General features: G+C 35.1%; 2 long non-coding RNA genes across 3 annotated transcripts in view; one reads left to right on the top strand and one right to left on the bottom strand.

Moving 5' to 3' along the window:
• LOC138111748 (uncharacterized) overlaps window positions 1-26504 on the bottom strand; it is a 137062-nt gene that overhangs the window by 107675 nt on the left and 2883 nt on the right. The gene's annotated exons all lie outside the window — the stretch shown is intronic.
• LOC138110842 (uncharacterized) lies at window positions 334-24667 on the top strand. The gene is made up of 4 exons (XR_011151103.1): window positions 334-419; window positions 20282-20387; window positions 21789-22013; window positions 24085-24667. It is a non-coding gene; the product is annotated as an uncharacterized lncRNA (long non-coding RNA).

Below are 26504 nucleotides of genomic sequence, written 5' to 3'. Positions count from 1 at the left end.
GGAGGTCATTTAATCACAAACATGGTCACTTTCTCTAAAGGACTGCACTACAGCAGTGTAATTCTCCAGATGATCATGATGTTACTTTCCAAATATAATGCCTAGTGGTAAGCTTAACTTCAGTTCTGATAGCACAAGGTTTGTTACCTCTGCTAATCTCAGCTCTCAAGATATTTCTGTTTCTGGTGTCTGGCAGCCTTTTATGAAGGCTATGACACCTCTCAGCCTAATCAGGCAAACCACCTGCCAGTATTTCTGCAATCAGTGTGCAGATTGCCTAAACCAGCCCATGCAGTTAAGAGCTGTGCAGAACTGTAAACATATCAGTGCTCAGCTTCTCCCACAGCCACCCTTTTAAGAATGGTGTTAACAACAGCTACTGTGTTATAACAGGCATGATCAACTGAATTCTCCATTTGGTAGGTGTTGTTGGTATAGTATACACTTAATATGGTTGGTCGTTATATGATTTTCTGAAGGAGTGACTTATGATTTGCCAGAAAAAAACCAGAAAGTGCTATTCAGAGAGCTCTGGGAAGAGTAAATTTTATTATGCTGATGTACTAATACCTGATTAAGACTCATAAAGCTTTTGTGAGGAACTCATGTCTCAAATCATATTCTACAGAGGAGTACCACAACACAACTTTCAAACTAGTTTACTCTGTTTTGAGGAGAGGAAAGGGAGTAAGAGATTAATTGAAAAGCTAAGGAACTTGATCCTTTTCTCACTCAGTATAAAGCATACGTGGATATGTTAATTTTCTATTTTCCTAGACAACTTCATTTTTTCTGGGGAGCGGAGTTCTGGAAAGTTAGAAAGATTTCATTAAAAGGTTAAGAGCAATGGGATATGATAGGATTTAGGCATTTTTGGAAATGCTTATTGAAAGCCTATTAAATCTGTGTAAGACTGTACATCCAGGCAGAACTGGGAACTTCATTTGTCAGTGTCCTTAATCTTTCAAAGGCTAGTTGAGTAGCTATGGCTTAAAGAAACACAGAACCCTTCATTTCTTTTTCTCTGGATGATAAGAAACATAAATGGACCACAATGTCAAATATAAAAATGTTTTATTCTATTGTTTTATTACTTGAAATTTTAAAATAATTATAATTTAATGAGAGTATTATTTGGAGGTATTATTTTCCTAGGTTCCCTTCTGTTGCTTTCTTTTTAGTAATTTGATGGTTGCTGAGGGATTTTTTTAATCTATCAATGTGAATTTACCTCTATTTTACAGGAAAATAGACTTTCATATTCAGAAATCATTATAGGAATTTTCACAGAGGTGCTGTGAATTTTGCAGGCCTGTTCTTTATTCAGAAATGATGTAGGTGGAACAGAAGTAATCATCACAAATGCAGGCAGAAGACAAGCCTTAAGCAGCATTTGAACAAGATTTAAGGCAAGTTCCTTAGTGGCAGCTAGAGCAAACTCGGGGGTCCATGGCTTGGGTTGCTGTATGTCTGTAGGCAAAGCAGAAAAAGAACTGGATGGAAGGAGAAAGGAAGAAAATGAGCTAAAGCATGAAGCTCAGAATAAAGCACTGGTATATTGAGGCTTAAATGCTGTTACTATTATTTTTTGTGGTCTTATTCTTTTTTATTTATATGTTTTATCTTGTGACAGCGACAAGGATTTCAAAGAAAACCTTTGAGAGTACCTATTTCTAACTCCAACATTAATAGTTTCTAAATCCATAAATTTCAGCCGTAATTTTTACAACTGTCATCATAACTATTTGTTGCATTTGTTCACATTTTACAAAAACCTTTCTTTCAATATCATATATTGATATTTTTGTAAATAATTTGACTTAATATTTGATTATGACATATTCAAACCCTCAAACCATATTCTACCATGCTTTTAGCATTTCTGTATAATTTTTAAAAGAAATCGCAATATAAACTATGGGGTTTTGCTTGCATTTTGCAAACGTCGGGTCTGGGGCTCCAAATCTTTGACAACTACAGAAAATACAGCATTCCAAATAAAGTGGAAGGGAGTTAGTAAGGTAGAATTGTGAAGTGCAGAGTCATGTCAGGTGACAGACCCTTGTCTTGTAACGTTCCCTCTACACAGCCCTGCAGTCTCAGTGTTTATCGCAAGTTGTTTTTTATTTTTTAAATTCAGTTGTTTCTGTTGTCACACATCTGCCTACTGAAAAACAGTAAAGGTCTGAAATATATATTTATCAACTGTCAGGGTAAAGTGAGGGCTGACTTAAGTAAAGGATTTCAGGCCTTTCAGCTTTCAGACACATAGTCCAATATAGATTTATGCTAAAATAACTATAATGTTCAAGGAGTGAACTAACATTTCTGGATAACAATTTTGGTGCTATGCCTGCCTCTCCAGAGCTACTTCAAGGATAGCTGTCTAGTGATGAAATCACCCTAACTAGATGTAAACTATTGACAGTCAAGCATGTTATAATGAAACATAAAATTTCATTTATTAGATATGCATAGTGAAATTTGCACTAGAAGTAATTCCATTCAACTTTGCTTCCTGTTGCTAGTGACTGACCACATCTGTCATCCTGTTGCCAATACCACATCAGCTCAGAGCAGTGTTATACTAACTCCAGGTCTTGTCAGTAATTTCCTGAAAGCCCCATACAGTATCATCAAGGGGAAATTAAAATAAAGGTTAATGTCACTTTTTATGGTTGACTAGTTCTGTAAACAGACCAAAGGGAAGGTAGTGTCTGAAATCTGAAGTATTTATTAGTCTGACAACCACCAGGGAGTACCAAATCCACCTGTCAAACCTGAGCCGATCTTGTGAGGAGGAATTACAAGGACTTGTTACAAGAGCAGCAAAATTAGCCTTACTGCTCTCAAGTTAGCATTGATGAAAGAAAGATCATAGCAGTAAACTATACACAGAAGTGAATAAAACATAAAATTGAACTGCAATATAATTTCCAAGCTTGGGACTAATCTTTGCAGAATTTTTTTCTCTAAAAAATGCACATGTATGCTAGAATGGGGGAAAAAATCTAGGTTTCATATCACAGAGGTTCTTCATAAGTTATGATCAATGAATTTACCTGAGTGAGAATTTTGAACTGACAAGTATACAAACTCAGCAATGCCATCGTGGTTGAGCAGGAAAATATCCTATATGCAGTATCAGGCAATAATCACTGTTCTTCATGTGGAAGAATTATTTTATTTGCTTGTCATGTATTTGTTTTGCATCACATGTTTGATCCTTGGCTTTTCCAAAGCTAGTCAAATGAATTGACAGTTAGAGGTCACAGGTTATATTGGTTGTGTAGTTTGGGTTGCTTTGTTTTCTTAGAGTGGGGGTGTGTACTCTGATTTTATGAAATAATTAAACTCACTAATAACTTGACCCAGTAGCTACACCCTGATGTCAGGGTACCATTTCCTTATGTATCAAGCACCTTCTGGCCTAAACATCCTACAGTATTGCAGAAGTACTTTTTGGAGGATGAAAGTGCTACCAATAAGAAAACAGGAGTAGATTGTTAAAGTCACCAAAGCTTAATGAGTTAGAGCAACACAGTGAATCTAAGACTCCTGCATAGGTCCACTACCAGGTTCTCATGAATAGATATTTTGGCCACTGCATGGTGACATCAGCCAGACTTGAGCTGGAAATTGCTAAGCATGATGGATGTCCTACTAAATTAACAAGGATTTGCAAACTGCATCAATAAAACCCCCAAAATAATTAGTGTAAATCCTGCAAATATTAGATTGCTGCACATGATTAAAAAAAAAAAAAAAAAAAACAAAACAAAAAAACAGTAAAAAGGAGTCTTGTACAATAACTTTACTGAGTTGTATGTATGTACATACACATTTTATTCTTATTGTATAAAGTGTATTGATTTGTTTGGGCTTTGGGTATTTGCTTCTGTAGTAGACAAGTGTTTTATGGAATGACTACATGTATGTAAGCAATATTGGTAGATCAATATTTGGCAAATATATTCTCTGTGGACATATGAGTCATACAATTTTGACATTTAAGAAATTGGATTTAAACATACCTGCATTTGGGCAATAATTCAATTTATAACGTATATTTCTAAACACAGGTGTAACTTACTAAGCTTGTACTGCTGATGATCTGTAAAATTCTGTGAAGTATATGGCATTGTGAACTCTGTTTACTAAAAACCACACAAATCCCTGCATAGTAACCATATATGAGGGTTGCCTGTTTATCTGATAGATTATAGCTACATAAACATATATCTGTTTTCCTTTACATTCTTCCACTCAAAAAGGGTGGAGCAGGGTCAGCTATACAACTGTCCTTTAAATATTTCTCCTAACTGCTTGCATCTCTCATTCATGTACTTGTCAATATCTTTCGTATATGAGCAGGCCTTAACTGCCCTGCCTAGCCCCATCTTGGGTTCTCACCCATATATAATTTGTCTATCGACCCAAAAGCTATAATTAAGTTCAGGGTTTTTCCCTTGCCTGAGCTGTGTTGTAGCTGTGCTCTGTTTTGCTTTGCTGCCTGGTGAGTGTGGCTGTTTCTGGTGCTCACAGACTGACTGCACATTTCTGTTGTCACTGGACCTGTTCTGCTAATCTTGCTCATGTATGGTGGGACTGCAGCCCTGGTATTTCTTGCCTCTGCTGCTGTGATGTTATTTATTCCTGGGCTGCCTTCTCTTGAAGAGCAACCTGCGTTTCCGCTTGTGATGCTTTGCCATGCTACAATTAAAATAGGCCCTTTCCAGAGCAGCAAAGTTGCAATAATAAGGTACACTCACAAACTCCTTGCATATACAAGCATAAGTTTGTTCTGGCACTTCAAATAAAGCTTTGTACAAAAAAAAAAAAAAAAAAAAAAAAAGCTTTTTTCTTCTCCACACAGACTTTAATTCCACTTTGAAAGATAGCTTTCTGTATTAAAGTGAACTCTACTGAGGTAACCTTAAGTTGTGTTTGTTATACTTCTTTTATTTTATTTTGTGGGAGCATTTCTATTTTGAATTACATTAAAAAATAAAAACAAAAACAAACAAAAAAACCCCAAAACATTACTTCCTTTGCTTTAGGAGGATTACTTTCCCTTTGAGAGATTGTGGAAGATTGTAAGGAAACTTATAACTGTCTTAAGGTACAAACTGTACTGTTGAAGGAAGAGGAAACATATTGCATCGTTTTCCAGCAAAGAGGCAAAAAATTACATGTCTGTGGCTGCCTTAATTTTATTATTGAATTATGTTTTCCAAATGAATACTGAGGTGCAACTAACTTGCTCTAAGGTGCATTTGCTGACTGAAACATAAGCCATGAAGCTGATCAGCAGTTGAGTGCCTCAGATGAAAAGCAGGCCAGGTTTATTCTTGGAAAGCAAAAGCAGTTCCAATCTGTTGATACACTATGTGACTGCGTGTCTGTTGTTCTTGTTTTTTTCTTGAATGATAGAGATGCATTGACAGTAGTGCAATACCCCAGACCAAACTTATCTTGTTAATGGGTCAGTGGCAGAAAGATGAGGTGTGAAACTGGATATAAAATAAAAATACTGACGTTTAGAGCAAGGTATAGATAACAGCTCCTTAGCTAACTTAACACTTCAAAGTCATAGAGGTCACTTTGTCATCTACGGGAACTAGCAAGATATGGCTAAATCTTGTTTGTACTTCTCTTTCATTTTGTCAAACTTTGTCTGGAGACTGAGTATGCTTGGTTTTAGTTTGTAAATCATCTATGGCAAGGACCTAGGGTAAATAAGGGTAATCTTCCCATGTATCACCTTCAAACAGTATCTGTAACACTGTAAACATAAGATATGGAAAACAGTTACAACTTTTAAAATCCCAGTTCTTAGGTAAAATCCACATAGAAAACTATTTGGCTTCCCTTGTGCAGTTCAAAAAGATGTAGATCTCTAGTGTATGGTTGGTCCAAGATTTCTGTTAAAAAAACAAAAACAAACAAAGAAAAGACCCCAGCATAAACTCTTCCCCCTCCCACCCTCCCCAAACCCCAACTCAACTCTTAATAAGGCTAGCTGTTGTGAAGATCTAAAAACTAGGAAAGAAGCAGTAACACTATCTACAACCCCATTCTGCTCCTTTCTTGTAGAGTCTCAGTGAGTGTTGCAATCCAGGACATTCACTTCTTTGATCCATTAATACTATGAAGGAGATGAATTAACCTAAGCCTGTTTTTTTCTCTCAAGTGGAATTGTTTCCTTAGGAAAGGGGAATATGAGGCAGTGAAGAAAAAGAAACCAGTCATAGTGTTGAAGTTAACACAGGACAATTGGACAATGCAAGTATTAGGGACAGATAAAAGCCTGATTTGAAAGAAAAAGAAATGTGTGACTACAGAGTGGAGAAGCTGTGGAGTGACAAAAAAATTACTTGTAGAGTCGTATGCAAGTATTATGATGAGTGTGCATGTCATATATTTGATATTGATAAGAAGGGTCTGAATCTTTGTCTTCTATGACAAATTTCATGCCTCTACAAGCCAATTTTACTCCTTCATTTCAACCCATATCAATATAGCTTAGTGCCTAAATCATTCTGGTCGGGTGCTCCTAGGCCCTTACCTCTTATCTCATCTGTAGACTTGAATAAGTCTGTGCACTACCTCACATGTGGTATCTTTCCCCAAGTTTAATTATCTAACTGGAGCTGAACATTCTTTATCCATGAATATGTGCATATTGGAGCAGATTCATGTGTTAAGCCAATAATACTTATTCTTCTGTAAAATGCTACTGACGTTAATGGAAGATATATCAGCCTAGGAGTGATGTGTGTTGAGGGAAGAATGGGAGACTGAAGGAAGCAGACTGAGAGGAAAGTATAGCTGCTTTTCATCTGTACCTACCTGTTCTGTATGCCTTCCAGTTACACTAAAACTTCTTGTTTATTTTTCTCTTTTATCTAACTGCTATGCTAATTAGATAAACTCTTTGTATAGTGCTCCATAGTATGTATCTATCAGTGATTTCTGTAAAAGTATCAGCACCCAGAAACATTTTCTAATGCATTATGCCATGATGAGGAGATATTCTGCATTTGACTGTAGCTTAACTATGAAGAGGAAGCTATTTCATCCTTTGTAGTAATGCTTCTGGACTAAATGTCTGAGAGGAGAAACTCTTCTTTTAAGGCAGTTGCTCTAGTCTGGAAACTTAGATCATTATGCAATTTTACTTGACCATTATGCAATTTTTTCTCCTAGAGTTTACTTGATACAAAGTCTTGATGGGAAATAAAGCATTGCATTGGCATGAGTTTGTCTAGTAAAATCTGGTTAGTTGTGTTCCAGCCTCTTCAGACTTTTAAATTCCTGCTAAGGAAGAGTTAAACATTGCATGAAATTAGCAGGAAAACAGCTGCTGAAATGTTTCATTACTTTAGAGCTAGTTCAGGATCTAACTGCTGTTTCCGCTGCATGTGCTCCACAATAGCACGTTTGAGGGGACAGAGACAGGCTGCCAGCACTGTACCTGCCCAAGGCCAGAGAGAGCACTTATTTTCACCAGTAATTTGAAATAGTAATCTAAGTAAATATGCATGTATTATGCTACAACTTCAGTCCAAGCACATTACAAGATAGGCCTGACATACCTTATAAGAACTGCAGCACCATAGTACTGCAGAACTTCATTAGTTCAATGGACAACTTACATGAAAATAAGCAAATTTATCTATAGAATGTACATTCTATTAGTAGTAGTAAAGTCAAAATAAACTGACTGACAACAGGATCTCTTAAATTAAGCATATGCTTAACTTCATTATGAACAGAAAAGACAATTGTACACCAGGATATTTTTATAAGACTAATCCATTCACCTCAGATGTAGAGCAGACTTTCCTATTGAAATGCTCTTTAATATTTATTCTGATTAATCTCAGGACAATTAGCTGGCTAATGAATTATTAATGAAGTGCCTAATAAAGTAGAACTGTACAAACACTTGTAGAATTCTCATTTTTGAGAAGCTTTGAAATACTTTTGCTACTAACTTTAAAGTCAAAGTACTAAAAGAACTCATAGCAGGAGAACCCAGTTATGAAACTTAGTTCAGTAGATTTTCAAGCTAAACATGGATCTGTTTCACAGTCCTTTTCATCTGATGCGAAAAGTCTCACAAAGTTACTGAAGAACTCATCATCACCGTTGGACTTCTGCTCTTAAACCTGAAGAAAATGCTTTGGCATTCATTTTGAGGTAGTGGAAGAAGGTGCCTACTCCTTCTGGCAAAACCTAGTTAAATTACTTCAAACTGCCCTTTTCGAGCTTTAAACTCACTCTACTTAAACCACAATACTTAAAGCTATTGTTTATGAAACTACCATGTGAAAGAATCTTGTTCAGTGCCTGTTGCTAAGCAACTCTGATCTGACTGCCATGGGTGTACATTAAACATATCAATTATGTGCAGAAATTATCCACATAGCAGCAGTCACAACTTTCAGACATGCATTTTCACTTGCATAGGCTAAATGACTGTAAAAACATCATTAGTTACGGTACACCAAAGAAAAAAAAATCAAGCAGGGACAAAGTGTTTTAACACCACTGGAGGATGGTCAGCTGCAAGTGAAAAAGTTACTGAACAAAAATCTGTCACTATTGTCTTAGAAGATGCTAAAACACAACAGCCAATCTTTGTGACACCAACACAGATTATGCTTATACAGCAAGTTTATGTTGTCTGCTGTAATTATTGTAAAACATTTGACCAGGATCATGAAAACAGACAGCGTCAATTAGTGCTCTGCATGAAATTCAAGTGGATTAAGCCCCAAGGTGGAATGCTGAGAAGATTTAAGGGATGCATTATTGCATTACAGAACTACAAAGTATACAAGCCAAATAGCAATTTCAGTGTATGAGATGTCTCAACAGACTGTTATCTCAAGGTAAACGATAGTAAACTTCACACAAATTTAGGTAAAGAAAAATGGCAAACAAATGTTAGCAGAAAAAATGTAATATATATATGTGTAGGTGTGTATGTGAGCATAATTATATGCTTATATACCATCCAAGCAGTAGAAGATATAAACTTCCCATTTAATTCAGTCAGCTGGCAATTTTTTTTGCCTGTTCTGATAGGGGTTAATGGGCATGATGCATAAGCACTGACAAACTAAGGTAGCACTGAAGCATTAAACAGGAGCATCCTAATGTTCATGTAAGCAGATGTTATCACCTCTTCTCATAGTTAAAGCTAACTTTTAGCTCAGAATATTTGACTGCTACTAGCTGTTGAGACTGTTCTGTGTCTTTCTAGTAAAGGCAAGTTTTGCTCCTTCTCATGTCAAGGAAGTCATGAAACTGTCAGGTTAGTACTTCCAAGTGAAATCTAGAGCTCTTGCTTCCTCTTTCTCCTGTTTCTCAAATGCTTTTGCCATGGCTGCTTTAAAAGCACTGATGAAAGAATTGTCTGGCTACAGGTACAGTCTCTACCATGATGCAAAGTTGTTGCACAATAAATCAAGGAGCACCTAGTAGAAACATTTTAGCATCTGCATTAATTCCACTCTAAAGATTTTGTTAAGATTAATGTTAGTGTACAAAATGCTGAACCCCATTGTGGAATGTGCATATTTAGCCATACCCTTTTCTGATAAGTATACTGAAAATGTGGGGTTTTTTAATTAACCTACACCATGAGGCATTGACAAATCAGCATAGAAGCAAGCAATACTGACCCTGGCATGTGTTCCAGTTTGTAGCTACTTTCTGTAGCAATCAGCAGGAGTTATGTTCTCACTCTGGCTAATTGGAAATTGAGCAGAAAATTATGTTTGCTGCCTCATGCACCTTAATAAAGAATGGGTGCAGCATGCTGCATATGACAGAATCAAAGAATCATCCAGGTTGGAAAAGACGTCTAAGATCATTGAGTCTAACCTTTGAATGATCACCACTATGTCAACTAGAAAAAAATAAAAATAAAAAATAACTCACTTATGATATTTATAGCATAGCAGAAAAGATGTACAGGCATTGGGATTTCCTTTAAAGAAAGAAATGGCTGGACAATATAATATTGTAAACTGGAAATACAGTATTGTTTTTTTCACAAGAAATGAAGCATTAATGAACATCTCTACTTAAGTGCCTGCACCTATACTTCCCCAATTGCAGCAGTTTTTCTAGAGAAAGCCATTGCAACCAACATACAGCTGTATGAAAAGACAAGTAAACATGCTCACATTAAAGAGTATAATACATGAAGTGTGAATATTTTTTAGAACGCCTTGGGTTCTCTCTACTTCCACTTACCTCACCTATGTACTTCATCTCCCACCAACACTGATTCAGAAAAATGTATCCTTCCCCCAACACAGATGTTATTCTACTTTGAGTTTTACATAAGAAAAATATTTCTGCAAATTAAAAAAACCCTACCCTGATAAACCTAGCATCTAATCATCCACAGCTTTAAATCATTATTGATAACATATTACAAGCTATATTTCATGTGAAGACTTTGTATGTCCTTGGGCAAATATCTCATGCCAAAACCTAGATCAGAAAGCTACAGCCAAAATATAGCCTCCATAGGAGGGCACACCATATGTTTCCCTAACTAATTTAAGATACTGCTTGTTTTCTTAGGTTACTCTGGGAAAAAAAAGTCTTTCAGGGAAAACACACACATGCCTATTTAATGGCTGCATACAGCAGAATTGTTTATAAATGGTTTCTTTACACACTATTTTTTAATTTATTTTGAGTGTGAATAAGTGCACAACCATGACAAGAGGAAACTCTGCTTATATGCAAAAAGTACAAAAGGGTGAAAACGAGAATACAATGGAAACATGTGAAGCTGTGATTTATTTCTCTTGCATTCAGTTCAACCGTAATTTTCTCTTTTTAATCTTTGGTAAATGTAGTAAGAGCTTTAACTACCTCACAGCTTCATTTTAGAATGTGGAATAACATTTCCCCTGCACAAGCTTTCACATAAATTCCCATGACTTTTATCACATCTTTTCTTTTCTGATCAATGTGCAAACACCCACACAGTTCTCTCTTCAGCAAAATAACTTTCTTAGTAATTCTTCTCAGATCTGAAATGAAAGAAACTCCCATTTCTGCCCATGATTTCTACACACAATTATCTACTACCAGCTCTCTATGCAGTAAGGGAAGAGCAGGTGTATTTAAAATAGACCAAAGTTAGGTTTTGAGCCCCTTTAAATGATGGAACTTGTCTTATGACAATGGAAGAGATAGCGGTATTGCTGCCACTGCTGCCAGATTCTGATAGCTGTTTTCCCCTTTCATTGCACTGCTATCCTACATTAGAAAGTCATGCAGAGCTAAGACTTTTATTGTAAAATAATAATAAATCCCACAGAATGATTCAGGCAAGTTTGAAGTTTTTGCAAGTTTTTTTATCCTGTGACTTTTTCCAATTGGATCACTAAATTCTCATGCAAAGTACAGTAACCTAAGAAACAGATCATAGTCACATATTTTACTGTACTGGATTATCATTAATACTGAATGTATAAAAACCAAGAACAACACTTCTTTTTATAACTTCTCCCTTTATCCCTTTTCTCAATATATCTAAATCTATTTCTGGCAGCTCTAATGAGTCTTTAAATTCTGTATGAATTCAAGCCAAGGGGTTGAATCCCCCAAAGGGATTAAATGCATGCTGGACTTAGAGATGTTTCTTCCTTTGGAAGAGCAGAGGGCCTTAAATGAGATTGAGTATCTGAAGATGTTCTGAGTAAAAGTGTGTAAAGTAAAGAAGCTGTGGTGAGAAAACTGCCTAGAAGAGGGAGATAAACTTCACAGTGTGTTTTACTTTGATCTCATGCAGACAAAACAAGTATATGCAAGGCATAGGTTAGGAATACACATTTTCTCAACTTGTCATGTCATTTGGAGCTTCCACAAAAATTATGACTCGAACAAGGTGATTCTTCTGTTATGAAGTGGCTGTTCTGAGTGGCTGAAGCTTAATTGTGGAGTTTCATGACAATTCTGATTTTTATGGGTAATTGTCACAGATATTTTGACTTATTTAGGACTAAATCTAAAGACTGACTAAAGTGTAGGAAGCAACTACACTCTGAGAGCTGTAAAAATTGCTTGGGAGTGAGAGACTTAAGGATTTCATTTATCTTATCTAAAAGAAGACTGAGATGTGATTGTATTATCTTCTATAACTACCTCAATGTTACTTATTAAAATACCAACTACGAAAGGGATGCTTAATTCAGAAAAGAAAAACAGAAGTAATGAATGGCTTGAAAATTGGCTAGATGAATGCAAGGCCCTGTATAATTCAGAAGGGAAGTAAGGCAGACCTAACACAATTTATTCTATCTGTGGCTGAATCTCCTTTTTTATTTTGCTGCTGGTTTTGATTCCATTTTTTTCAAAAGTGGCAAGTAAACAAAATCCAGAATGATGCAGCTTGCAGAGAATTAGGCCCTTATGTTAATAGTGTTGAGTGAGAGTAAGAAGCTGCATGAACAGTGTATATAAGTGAGGCAGTAAAGTATGGAAGTTGGCAAATAAGTGCGTAGTTAAAAAATAAGCTCAATAGGAATAGTTCTGAGGACTGGATTAGATCTGCAATTGCAAAACTATGTAAATGACCAAGAAGTCATATAAAAAATTGGTTCCATGTCCGAGAACAAGCATTTTGTGTGAAAAATTGGATAATAGGAGTCTGAATTTACAAGGGTAAAGAGATTTGGAAAGATTCCCAGGACAGAAAAAGCCTCTTCTAAGTTGTTCCAAGACAACTTTTTTTAATCCATGTATGAGTTTCTAAACTCTCACACTTCAAGAAACCTGAAAAAAAAAGTTGGGTTATCTTTTAGTGTGTAAGAGGTATTTTATTTTTCAGTGGCTTAAGGCCATGCAAGTCACTTGGAAGATCTAAACAGAAGTAAGATTTCATGCTATTATTCACGGATATTCGTATCTTGTGGTTAGATTTTGTCACTGTTTCGGTTTGAGATTTTTTTAATTACTTTTCTGGCAGGAACAAGTCTATTACCTTCTAATCATGTCTGAACTTTTCTATTCCTGTTCTATAAATAGGTTAATCAAGATTGTTAATGATAGGTCACCAGAAAAGCATAAGGGGAAAAAAATTATTATTAATAATTTGTCCTCTTCATTTGTGTGGCTTAAAAATTCACAATTTAAGTTCTATCACATTATGTGGAGAGCTTTCTTAATTTTTTACTTCTTCTGTTTTTGCTATGTTTCTCTGTACAGTTTGTCCACATGCACTTATGCATGCTGAAACGGCTACAGATGTGAGCACATAGTCTAACTAGATAAATTGAAATAAATTTAGTGATAAAACTTCCTTTTTATTGCAGAAAGATGTCCCACATGTGACAAGTAAACTTCAAATTTCCATATTACCTAGGATTGAAAAATATATTCAAAACTTTAGCTGATGTTTTCATTTCAAATGCCTTCAAGATATAACCTAATCTGATCTGAAGTAATCTCCATAGCTTTACATGCCTTTTCCCTTTCTGCTCCTGGGTCTTGATTCCAAACAGTTTAATTTCTAATTTTCTGCCACTGGTTATAGAGGAGTTTTCCATTTGCTTTAGTAAGTCAAATGAATCTAAACCAAGGTTTTTAAAGTTAATGTGACAAACGCAGTTCCAGGTTTCAAGTTCAGAACCTGTCCAGGTTCTGAGTACGTATTAAATTGGATGCAAGTTGTCCTGTGTATCTGTATTGCTCTAGAAGAAAATTCTCAATGTACCCTGGGAGGAGATATAGGATACTCCTACAATGGTCTGAGATGAGGATTTAGAACTGCAAAGGCACCTCAGAATACGTGTCCCATAATATGTATTTATCTTTTGCCTAGCATGCATATTGATCTCTATTGGCTTATAATTCTGTTTATATTCATAAAATGGAGAGAAAACAGAAATAGTTGCTTTGAGTACAATTTTAGAACACAGCAAATGACTTTAGACGCTAAAATCCATTTGTGAGCTAAATGCTGTGAATAAGTTACAAGCTATCAAATATTGCAATGTTTATGCTATACATGACATGGTATATCCTGTAGGTTTTAGCAGAACTCTGAATTATTTTCTATGCCTTTGGGGGAGTAGGGAGAGAAGGGGAGGTAAGGGAAGGGTTGAGTTTCTTGTTCTGATTTGTGACCCCAGAACTGATTATACAATTTACAGTATAGCTGATGGATACAAATGGATTCAGTCGTTGGACTATAAGGAAGTACCAAACCCCCTGGAAAATGCATAAACCTCCAAACTAAGGAATCACAGCTCTCCTGTGGTCTCTTCTAAATCTTGCATTCCTGTCTGCACAATAGCCAAGGGTCTTGGAAAAGATGACTTTGAAAAATCCACTACAAGTTCCAAGTATTTTCCCCACTGAAAACAAAGTTGTAATTGGAGTCACTGGGGTTATGTAAGGGGTGATTTCAGCCTGTTCTCATATAGATAAGCATTTTTGCACCTTGTATGACCTTGATTGTCTGACAGCTGAATAGATATTGCAGTAAGTTTCTGTTCATTTGAAACAATTATGTACAGATGTTTTCAAAGGATAAGAAAGCTGATCAGAAGGCACTTGAAATCCAGGAAAAGATAAATATAATATATGAAATAAACAAATGCAACTGACACTGCTTGGACCTTTAATTGATGTATTGTGCTGACAGCAGTACTGAACATTTAAATGTTTTGGTCAAGATTGTGGAAATTTTAACCCCTGGCAAGCTTAACCATGGGAATTACTGCATGAGGTTTCTCATAGTAATTTTCGTTTCAAAACAATATTGAAAATGAGTAGAGTAATTCAAAATAAATACAATCCAGCCACGAGCTATGCTTAGATTTTGATCTGAACCTTTCTTTAGGTTCAGGCAAGTTGAGATAGTGTTTATAAACGTTTTTGTCATTTCTGGTCTGTTCTCTGAAGGAAATGAGATCATAGTTTGTTCCCTTCTCTTTCTCTGTATCTGCCTGTCAACTGTCACCTCTATATGACAGAGTTTAAGTCTATTGGCCAAATGGACTACTTTGACAGAGACAGGCGTGCTTCACATACTTGTTTCTAGGAAATTATTGTCAAACTGAAAAAAAATAGTTGCTTTGTGATATAGCTCAATTTTAATGAAATTGTACAGAACTTAAACTGGGAAACATCACCTGGAATGTTGTTGGAAGTGCAGATTAAGCATTGTTTCTTGTGCTATACCAGGCACCAATACAATCCAAATACAAAACACCAGACTTCAATGATTCTACTGTTTATGGTATTATTTATTATATTTCTGGTTACTACACAGGTAGGAAATGCCATGATTTCATATTCATTTTAATCTAAACTTGTGCACTACAGGGAAAGTGAAATGAAACTGTCTCTTCTACTGCTGTATAGTCCTACTGCTATAAAGTCCTTATCGTATCTTAGTCCTCACAGTTTTTATCACAATTCTCTTGAGCCCTCCCTTGTCCTTTCTTTCACTGAGAGCATATTTAATTATCATGCTATCCATGAAAAATTCTAGACATATACTGCTGTTTCAAATGTCTCCATCATTTCTTTGTGGCGTCAACAACTGGAACTATACCTTTTGAAACACTTAGTCCTTTCCTGAGCTTTCAGTTTTCTTTACTCTTTATTTCAGACTGAAAACATTTTAGACATGTCCATCCTCTCTCTGTTGATAAATTCTCAAGCCTGCAAGGCTTTTAGCAAACAAAAATTATTAATATTTAACACAAATATACAGGAAGGATTGTAAATTCAGTGCATGAGATATTTGTTAAATTTTAATGACCTAAATTTCATTCTTTACATGGCTATTTGTCTTCAAGCTGTAATATATGCAACTATATACATTATGGTTTCAACAAAAATAATATTGTGTGCATATCTATAATACATATAAAGATATATTTTCTCTGGGAAAATTGAATTTATTTAATTTTACAGAAATCCCATGTGTTAGGTAAGTTTCCAAAGTAGCAGTTCAAAGAAACAGTTGTCAAGGTAGACATCTGTTTACTGAAAGTAAAAAACAAAGGAAACACATCTTGATCTGATGACTGAGTTCACTGTGAAGAAAATGGCATTTTTTCTTCCTTTTTGATGTACAAAGGCCTAACACTAGGAAAACTACAACTTCTGTGCTGATGGTATCATATTTTTCTTTTTGTTTGGCAGGGAGGGGGATTTAGAAGAATAGCCAGGGTGTTTATGCATTCTCTCTTCTGCCATTTCCCTCTCCATCATATTTTCAAAAACTCCAACAGAGACCAGGGAGTCAGGCAGCAGCAACACTGATTTATATTGAGCACAACATTACACAAACACTCAGTCAAGTCTGTTCAAAAAAATAATTACCCATGTGGTTGTGCAGAGAACACATCTGTCTAAAAGATACACCAACTTGCACTTCTACAGAATCAACCAACAGAAATACTTCAAAGTGTTTTTCAAACAATGAGATTAAGCTCATTCTATGTCATTAAAACATTTCCTAGGGAAACTGAGGCAAGGGAGCTTGACAGTTTCCCATTATTCATCCTTTTATTTCACATAGGGGAAATAGAGTTGCTTTCTGTTCATTCATTTTACTGCATGGTTCCTTTGCTGTCTGCTCCCAGTTAAAATTTATTCTTTAAGTCATGTGGGAGTCAGACTTGAAATTTTACTAGTTCTTCCTATAGCTTACATTTTCACAGAAGAGTTCCACTGAATTCCTCTTGCCATTCTACTCAGAAAATTATTTTTATTAGCTTTAATGAAAGGTTAGATCTTATGTATTTATAAAGTTTTTTCTCCTTCTTTAAAATTATAAAAAACTAAATCCTAGCTACTAAATTGTGATATGTATATCACAATACTTAGAATGTTTTAAAAACTTTCTCCCAGGTCTGTTTTCCTCACTTCTGTTATGAACAGACGTAGCTAAAATATCAGTTGAAGTTTAAGAGATATGGGCTGATATTCCAGCCCCACTGTCATCAAACCCCATTGAAGAAAATTTTATTAAATTTTGGTGGTGATGTTATTCAAATTTTTCAAGCTGAAGTGAAGGAGAAACTAGTTGTTCAACTTCAAGAATGACAGCAACAACAACAAAAAGTTTTGTTTGAAAATTTCTATTTGGTTATGAAAATTGATGTTGTGAGGCATATAGAAGTTTATGTTTATTACTCTGCACATGACAACTGTGTGGTGAATTTTGTGTGGCTTTCAAACATATTGGTGTACTTTGAACAAAATATTGAAGATTTTTTGCAGTGGGAATGATGAAAAATAATTGAGACCAGAAGTACCAATATCAGACAAGAGACTTGGAGTTAAAATGGATACTTCAGACATTTATCTGTTTGTCCATCATTACTAATAGGCATTATGGCAATCATGAACTGAACAGTGCTTTATTGCATCCATTGTTTTAGGCCTCTTAGCTTTAAGAAAAAACTGTAAAAATAATTAAAGTTTCCTGGTCACGAGGCTTATTTCCTGATCCATTGTCTACAACTACTCAGGAAGTCACTTGGCGTTGGTCACTGAAAAGGCCATAGGTAATCGCTCCAGCTTTATCACTTCCTGAGCTAATGCATGGAGGAAGCGGACATGAAAACAATAAAATTTTCAGTTAGGCTTCATTTGCCACTTAAAAATGAAAAAAAAAAACTAGCAAGGGTTTAACACTTGACTGTTACCTCAGTCTTGAAATCATCTTCAAGAACGGGAAATTGGCAACCAGATATATTGGCCTGTACTGTTTTTTTTGAGCATAGTATACAAGCTAACTGCCTCAAAGAGTACCAGCTTTGACAACTTCTTTTTATTCCCAAATATATATAATATATATATATAAATATATATATAAAGTAAATATATATATAAATATATATAATTATAGCTATAAATATATAAAGTAAAAGTAGTAAAATTTTCATCACTAGAATTTGTGACTAAGTAAACAGACTGTCAGACTACAGCATCATATATTATCCAAATATAATTAAACATCCTTACTCACAAATAATAATTTTCCATTGTATGAAAAAATGTAAAACTTACTCTGATCTTTCCAATATTTCAATGTAGCTGAACTATAGAGTGAGACAATTGTTTTATTAGCAACAGCATTTGAAAGTGAACATAAATGATAAAGATATACAATTGAACCTGGAATTCAAAATAACCAATTATCTTTTAGAAGCAAAGCACTTTACCACTTTTCCCTTTTCCATCTGAAATACTGGGTCTCTATTCTTTCCTCTAGGTTCAGTTTTAAACTCCTGAATGAAAGACTGTTATACCTTGTGGAATCACTTGCTTAATATTGTTCCTTGCTTTATCCATGTTTTGTTTTACACTCAAAATACACATTTGTGTATGTTTATACTTTGAACAATTTATATTCCTGAAAGGAATATAGAAATTTTCCAAATCTATTCCTTTGCAAATTCAGAGGAAAGAGCCAACCTACTGAATGCATCATTAAGTATGAACTGACAGTCTATGAAGAAGGATTTACATGCAGTGCAAAGTGTATTGTATTAGCTTTATTTTCATGTGTATAAATATAGTGCTAAGTAACACCCACATAGGTTTTTTGAATTAACATTTGAAGTGTGAAGTTAAGCATGAAATTCATTAGAAAGTACAAGAATTAGGGTGCCGGAGATTTGTGTTCTTTTCCATGATCCATCTTCAATGGAAAATTTCAGATCATACAAAAAAATGTAGTTTTATTTATCATTGCCAACAATTAAATATTTTAATTCATAAGTCTCATATCTAAAATTGTTTGTTTCTCTAGTGTACATTCTTTCATAAGACAGTGTCTTATTTCAGAGCTGCAGATTCATATCTGACATTTAAGTTAGGGCTGCATCAGTTCTAGATATTAACAACAGGAATTTACAAGACATTTTGAGGAAATTAATCAGCAAAAACATTAGTCACCGTGTAATAATTAAAAATTTTTTAAAACATAGAAGGATTTAAATGCTTGTGCTTAGCATTTAATGTGGCATTGAATGTTCCACATCAGTTATCTTGTTAGCTCTTTTGTCTAATATCTCTCATTGAACAAAAAAATAGATGTATATACTTCTACTATTTTCCAAGGCAGAAAAACTGGCCTGGATAGACCCGTCTGCTGCTGTCTGTGCCTTATAGAATCAGTACAGGTTTCCCACACACTCACAGGATGTGCAAATTTTGTAGTTAAATTTGCACTTTGAAAACACTCAACTTTCTGGAAACAAGATCTTATACTTGGTCGTGAATAAGACTTTTTCTATTCCTTCTTGTTCCTAAGTAAGATGTTTGTAATTCTTTCTTGTTCACAAAGTTACATAGTCTTTCCCTTCACACAGATTAACAATTTTAACACTGATTGGAGTGGGCAAAAGAAGCATAGTGTTTCAGTTGACTTTTTTCTTCTTTTTATTAATAATTTAATCCCTCTGATAAGACTTTTAAATTTATGTAATTCCATTCTAGAAAAACTTTGCAATAATGAAAACTGAAGCCTATAAAAGAGTTCTAAGCTAAAGGATTAAAGTAAACCTAGGACATTTCTCATTCAAATTCTGAAAAATACATATTTCTAGCTGCAGTTAGGACAGACTGGTCATCAGGGGCACTGTGGCTGTAGCTACAAAAAACAGCATTTAGAAACTATCTGTATTCACACCCATGACTCAAAAGTTTAGGGAATCTTCAGCATATCTCTGCAAAAATTAGATAGAAATTGCAGACATCTAGTTTGAAGGGAACAGCTGAGAGGGTATTTTTATAGCTCTAAAAATTACATTTTGCTACAAAGCATATGCGCAAGTGATCTTAACTAAAACTCCTTGTGCTCTCATTTTCTGATTTACATTTGCAATAGTGATATCAACTAATTCATGAAAAATTAAGACAGTTATGACATGTTAGTACAGTCTTACAGGATTTATGAATTTACAGATAGTAAGGATCTGTGAAAAACTTTTGTCAATTCTCACATATAATTAATAAAACTGAATAAAATGCTGCTTGTTTTCAAATTTATCTAGAAGTAAACAAATGGACTAAGGATGAAAGAAGATTATGGAGTCATTGTGGTGATGGAGTTGATGATACTGGAAAAATCACAAAAAATGCTCATTCTTCTTCTATTCCAAGAATGCAGTGGGGGCGGGGAGGGTGGGGAAGGCACAGGAGAGAAAAGGATAATGTGTCTTTCAGTTCTTCCTAATCACCTTCTTGATCCAAACCCCTTCTCTTATTTCAGGCCCCTAATTAGCTGTTAAGCATGCATCTTGGCTTTCCAAAGCTGAGTGGAAGGATAAGACCAAGAGGCTAGAATATAAACAGAGACCATTTGAATGTGGTGTAAGGTGAGTCAAATGCAGTAAGTCATTATACTGCAAGCTTCTTCAACTCCAGACCAAAGCAAATTATTGTTATTGAAGTTCAGTATCTCTTTCATCTCTGATAGAGAAGATGTGTGCAAAAGTCTTTACAAACAATTCTATGGGGGAAGGTCTGGGTGTTAACATCTTTGAAATGCGCCTTAATGTCTCTACTAATTTCAAGCAGCAGGTTTGCTACAAAGTCCAGACAGATTGGCCCCTGAAACAGACGAGTGGGTCTGCACAAGTTTGAGTTTCTGAACTTTGGGGTCAAATGACAGGTTCAAGGGGCGATATGTGGTAGGCTGTTCGGGAAGGCTGTACCTTCCTAGTACCTCAGCCAATGGGGAAAGGAAGAGGGCAACACGCGGCCGGGAGTTTAGGATAAAAGGAGGCTGCATACCCCCAAAACCGAGAGAGAGAAAACGCCGTGGATGTGCACCCTGGTGGACTCTCTCCCTTTATTCCAATAAAGTTGCAGGACTCCTTTATGGTCACTGGCTTTTCATAGCGTGATTTTCTGTACATCTCTAATTCAAAAAGCAAACGTATACTAGCGTACTTTATACACAACACACTTTGAGAAGCAAATCTGATCATTTGCTATCAGTGAGTAGCAACTTATCCCATAGTAATGACATAAAATATTGTGCAGCGGCTCTCTTCAGAGGAAAGTGTTTTACAGAGTGAGAAAAGGAGGAAGAGAATATGGTTTGTGTTAATTACCACCATTCTCAGGATGTTCATAAATACATTCTTAAACATTTATACAATAAGATAAGCTTTGAAAATACAGCAGTATAAAATAGTCTTCCAGATGCATTAAAGAAAATTATAAAGGAAAACAAGTGTTCCTTGATAAGCTGACAGAAATAATTTCAGTTTTTCGCTGGAGAACAAAAACTGAAAGAAAATGTTGCAGCTATAGGGGTTCTGCCAAAGCAAAGCTTCCACATACATGAAAAGTAAACCTCAATATAAGGGAAAGTAATTTTTCATACTTGTGGCTCAGTCTTTTACTGCAAGGAATTTCTGAATTGAAGGTGCAGAGAAAAATCTTCCAGGTTAATGCTGTAAGCTGCCTACTGGTGTTTAGATTACATCTTGCTGACCACATTTGCTTAATGTGATTCACATTTTACTTGAAGTAAAACACAGAATGTGGCTGAACTCTGAAATGATACAACACAAAAGCTAGGACTTTATGTCCATTTTGGGTTTTTTTTGGCAGCACTTGAAATCACTGGTGAGCTTTAAAAGGGGGAAAAATTATTTTTTTACAATACATTAAAGTTTATGAAGGTACATTGAAGTGAATACACTAAGCATGACAACCTAACTGACCTGCATGTGTTTTCTTCACACTAATCTACCCTTCTTTCTCAGGTCTCAAACTCAAGCACAAGTCCTAGGAAGGAACTTCAGTATTTCATCATCAAGGTCATCACATTACACTATGAACAGTGACACTATTGGTGTGAAATGTAACCACCAGAGTCTTGCAAGCATAATCTTGTGTTTCCATTGATTGGTTAGGACCACTAACACTTATACACTTCAGCAGCCAAAGCACTCAGCATTCAGCACCTTAATCATCGTGCTTCCTCCCAGGTAAGACTTCTCAATTAATTGTTTTCTGTTATTTTCCTTTCTGAACAAATTTTTGGTTTTTTATTTTCATTTCTGTGGCTGTCTAACAATCACTGGTCATATTTCTAAGTTGATGATACTGATGTGGATGTGTACACTTTGCTTTGGCCAGAGTTCTGAAAGAATTCATAATTCATGTGGAACTTAATCAACACTTTTGTAATGGACATTTTCAAACACTCAAACAATTAAAATGAATAATTAAGCCACCTAACAATTCTAGATTTTTTTCCTTAATAGTTAGCTTGGGGATAAATACAATGAATGATAAAATAAGCTTCTATAAAGTAGTTTTAAATAATTGTTTATAAAAATCTGTCATCAAGGCTGCAGCTCTTGTAAAGGAATTCAAATGTAATTGCTGTTCCATTACACTTCATTGCACTTAGATGAAATAAAAAGGAGTTACACCTTGGGTTAAAATATTTGACACATTCCAACTGATCACATGCTTCTTAATTTCTCTCATCCTTTCTTTCTACTTCCCCCTTCACTTATCATTTTTATCAGAAGATAATTAGAATGATCACAAGAGGAAATGGCAAGATTTTCCAAAGTGATTGCTTTTCCTTTTTCTTTTATGAGAGGCTTCAGCTTTCTATCAGATCAATTAGTTAATTGGGCATCACTCCCCTAACACAGCTCACTTACTAAAAAGCTCTCATCCTAAATAAACTGTCACAATCCTTCATGTTAGATTGAAGGCTGAAGGCTCATAATTGGCCTCTGATTCTGTTTCTTTGAGAAGTCTTATCTGGGGATCAAGCTGCATGTAATGCAATCTTCTTCCACATGAACAAGAATATTACCAAAATAAACCTGCTCTTCTGTCCCTCTCCTTCTTCACTTTCCCTGCCACGGTGGTAACTGAAAAAGTATATTATTTAAAGCAAAGTAAAAAAAGAGAGAGCAGGGGGAAGCCCTCAATTAGGTTGAACAAGATTGAAAGGGAATTTTATATTCATATGATATTTTCACTTCTATGTTATTATTGAATCCTGCATTTGATTACATTTCAGTTGTGTTATTAATAATCCCCTATATAAATATACAGTATCGTACTCGCAGTGAAGTATAAAGGTGGTTATAAAGAGTTCGCACATTTAAAAAAACCAAACAAACGGATATGATATAGCTTAGGGCCTTTTAGGACAGGTCACCAATCTACTTTTACAAGCTACTTAAGATATATTTTAACTTAAACCTCTCCTTTAGTATTCTGTTTCTTTGCAAGACTCCCAATAACAAAGTAATCTAGAATAAAATAAGGGCTGAATAGTTAAATATCCAATAGTTTTATGTTGGAGTATTAGTGCAGCTGTGATAAATATGCTTTATTTACTTGCAGACAGTACACATTTTCACATGTAGTTGTCCAGGTATTTTTTTTTTCCTGTGTGCACTATTAGGTCTGCTATGCAGGGCTACTCCATAAGTTATAAGAACGGCATTTGTCTAAATGTGAACAAGGCAAATATGTGACACTATTGTGAAGCACAAGCATTGCACAAGAGAGTGCCATTTCTCTCCATAACAATGGGGTAGCTACCAGATGTCTCCTAGGTCTGAAGCTGACCTTTGAGACTGAAAGATAATAGATAACTTAAAAACAGCTGTTCTTGGGGAGAAGTAACTCCTGTAAGAAGGATCTTAAAACTATGGAAAACATTAAAATTGAACACTGTTTTTGTAGTGGTCTGCTTTAAAATTACTATCAAATTTTACATTTCAGAGCAAGAACCCTATTAAACACAAAATGAGGAATTTCCAACATTCAGGCAGGCACTCAGTCCCAAGCTCTTTGTTAATAGTCATGACTGAAAAATATACATCCAGGAACCTTTTCACTCATCACTGTAACACAACTGTGTCCAAAATCAAATGTGGCAGCTGTTTACCAGTACCTGACAACACTAAACAAATGTTTAGACAAGAGGAATGAAAAATATACAAAAAATTACACTTTGATAGGATTTATTTACAGAAAGGGATGCAGGAAAGTATTGTTTTAAATGTTTAACATGTTTTTCAGACATCAGTCTTCGGCCGCTGAAATATACCAGAATTTCACTGATTAACAATATGCTGGACTTCAATATTTTGATATATTGTTAACTACCTCCTTAACTTATCAATAGCAAGCGGAGAATTTTTTCTGAACTGAGTATATCTAAAAGTCTTGTCTCCAAAGGCCTTACACCAGTGATAAATGTTTTCCACTGTGTTCGGGATATCAGGTTTGTCATTGCAGTCAACTGCTGTTTTGCCATTAGTTTGAGCAGAGGGTAAGCAAAAGTGTTGTAGTAATCTACAGCTGTGTCAGCAATTACATTTGTGACTGTGCCTTTGGAATGTCAAAAGCATGGATTTAAGAACACAGTGTTGTTTGTTATTTTACTTGTGGTTGTTGCTCCCAAGGAATGAAAAAGAAAAGAAGGGAGGGGAAAAATAAAGTAATTTTATGTTTTAGAGTGTAAACTGACCTGTACTGGGGATAATGAAGGAACACTGATGTTTTTAACTGACAAGTTGTTTCAGAAGTAGCCAGTGTTTGTAGGGGAAAGGTGTTCATTGTGGGCTAATGATAGTTTTAATTGGATATAGCTAGATCTAAATTTGTTTAGTAGTTCAAGATGTTAATTTATTTGCCAATAAAGTATATAGAATGTTAAGATATCTATACTGTATTGCAAGAGAGACTGCAGGAGAATGAAATGCATTTAAGGAAGTAAGCCTAAAGCATTGGAGGATGAAGGTTTTAATAGTGAAAACAGAAACTCTGGGGAAGGAACTTGTATGAGTAAACCTCAACATAGCAGTGCCCTCTTCATATTTAGTCATGTATACCTTTCATTTACTTTTGACAAAATGAGAAGATAAGAACAAAGTCATGTCACAGGTGTCAACATTCATACATAAACACAAGTAAATGGTAACTTGAATATTTATGCAGTGGAATGAGACAATAACAAGTAATTTTAATTAAGATTTTAAGTATTACAATTGTGTAATGATATATACTATAATATGCTGTTCAAGCAGCCAGAGAAAAACTTTGAGGAGGTGGAACATAAAGCAAAAAGATGGTTTTAGGGACCTATATGAAAAGTAGTAGTCAGTCTTGGCTAACTTTTTTCCTGAAATTCAAAGGACATCCCTAGTGGATGCAAGTGGCTTAAATGTCCTGGGGTCCCTGATTATGGCTTGTTAAAAATGAAAGAAAGAGAGAAAGAGCTTCTAATTTTTTTTCTCAAATGTGATTAAGGAAGGGTCAGATTCCACAAGAATCAGTTCGACTGTTGAGCACTTAACAGTGATATATCATGTTATCATGCTGACCTTAATTACAATTTCTTGCATGGATTATGCCTAGTCTATTATACTGTGCCCTAACTGAAGTTTTTCTAAGTAACAAAGAATGATCTCCTAGGTCGAAGAATAGTTATTTCCTGTAGTAAGAAGGCAGACAGAATTGTAGATTATTTTGAAATCAAGAAAACCACAGAAATTTCTTTGGTGATGTGACTCAACTTTTTGACTAAGGCTCTAAAAAAAGGCAACCTTACTCAAGTAACTGTGTGTTTTGCTACAATGTGGAGCTGAATGTCGGCATTGTGGCTTTTGAATCTCAACTGCTTTACAGCATTTGGATATTTTGGGATGGTCAGTCTGGCTGAAGTCCAAATCTGGCCCACAAAGATTTTTATTTTGTCCTGTCAGACACCAGAGCTGTTTCTTTTTTGCAGTTCAAAGCTTTTCATAACTAAGAAAAATATAGTTCCTTTTTATTGTACTTGGAAATTGAGACAAATTGACCATGTTTAAGCTGTAAGTTTGCTTAAAGTTGGCTCTCAGTTCTGTGCCTTAACTGCAAGAGTATTTTTTCCCCAACAGAGCAGTAAAATCCAGTACCAAATGTAGAGAGAATGCTGCAAGAGAAAAGAAATTTTATAAATCACCAAGATAAATGCATAGAATTATACGATGAAGAGAAATGTAAGGATCACTGTGTCATTTTATTGCCAAGAAGGACTGATAAAAGAAAGAATTGAAGTCTTTATTGGGTTTGTGGTTCTCACGCTAAATGGATAGGTGCTCTCGGATAAATCCTGTTTCTAGAAGGTATGACAGTCTGAGAAAGCTAAGTTTATCATTCTTGCATTAAAACTGACTTTGAAAGCTACTGATTGCAATTTCCAAGGTATAGCCAAGAGGGCTGTAAATAGAACATTTATCTGTTCATCATGCTAATATCTTGATATTATGTATTGTTCACATACATACACATAGTTCATATATATATATATTATATGTATTAATAAACTAATTTTTAATATAGAAAATTCTACAATCTATGTTTGGTGGGTGGGAAGCATAATCAAATTGCAGAACCACAAAGTCTAGGTAGAAAACCTTTTATATTATGCTGATGTTACTTACATCATACAAACA

Source organism: Aphelocoma coerulescens, chromosome 5 (genome assembly GCF_041296385.1).
Source record: "Aphelocoma coerulescens isolate FSJ_1873_10779 chromosome 5, UR_Acoe_1.0, whole genome shotgun sequence".
In the NCBI taxonomy this organism is placed as follows: Eukaryota; Metazoa; Chordata; class Aves; order Passeriformes; family Corvidae; genus Aphelocoma; species Aphelocoma coerulescens.
The sequence above is the reverse complement of the archived record's forward strand: the minus strand, read 5'-3'. Positions and strand labels throughout refer to the sequence as shown.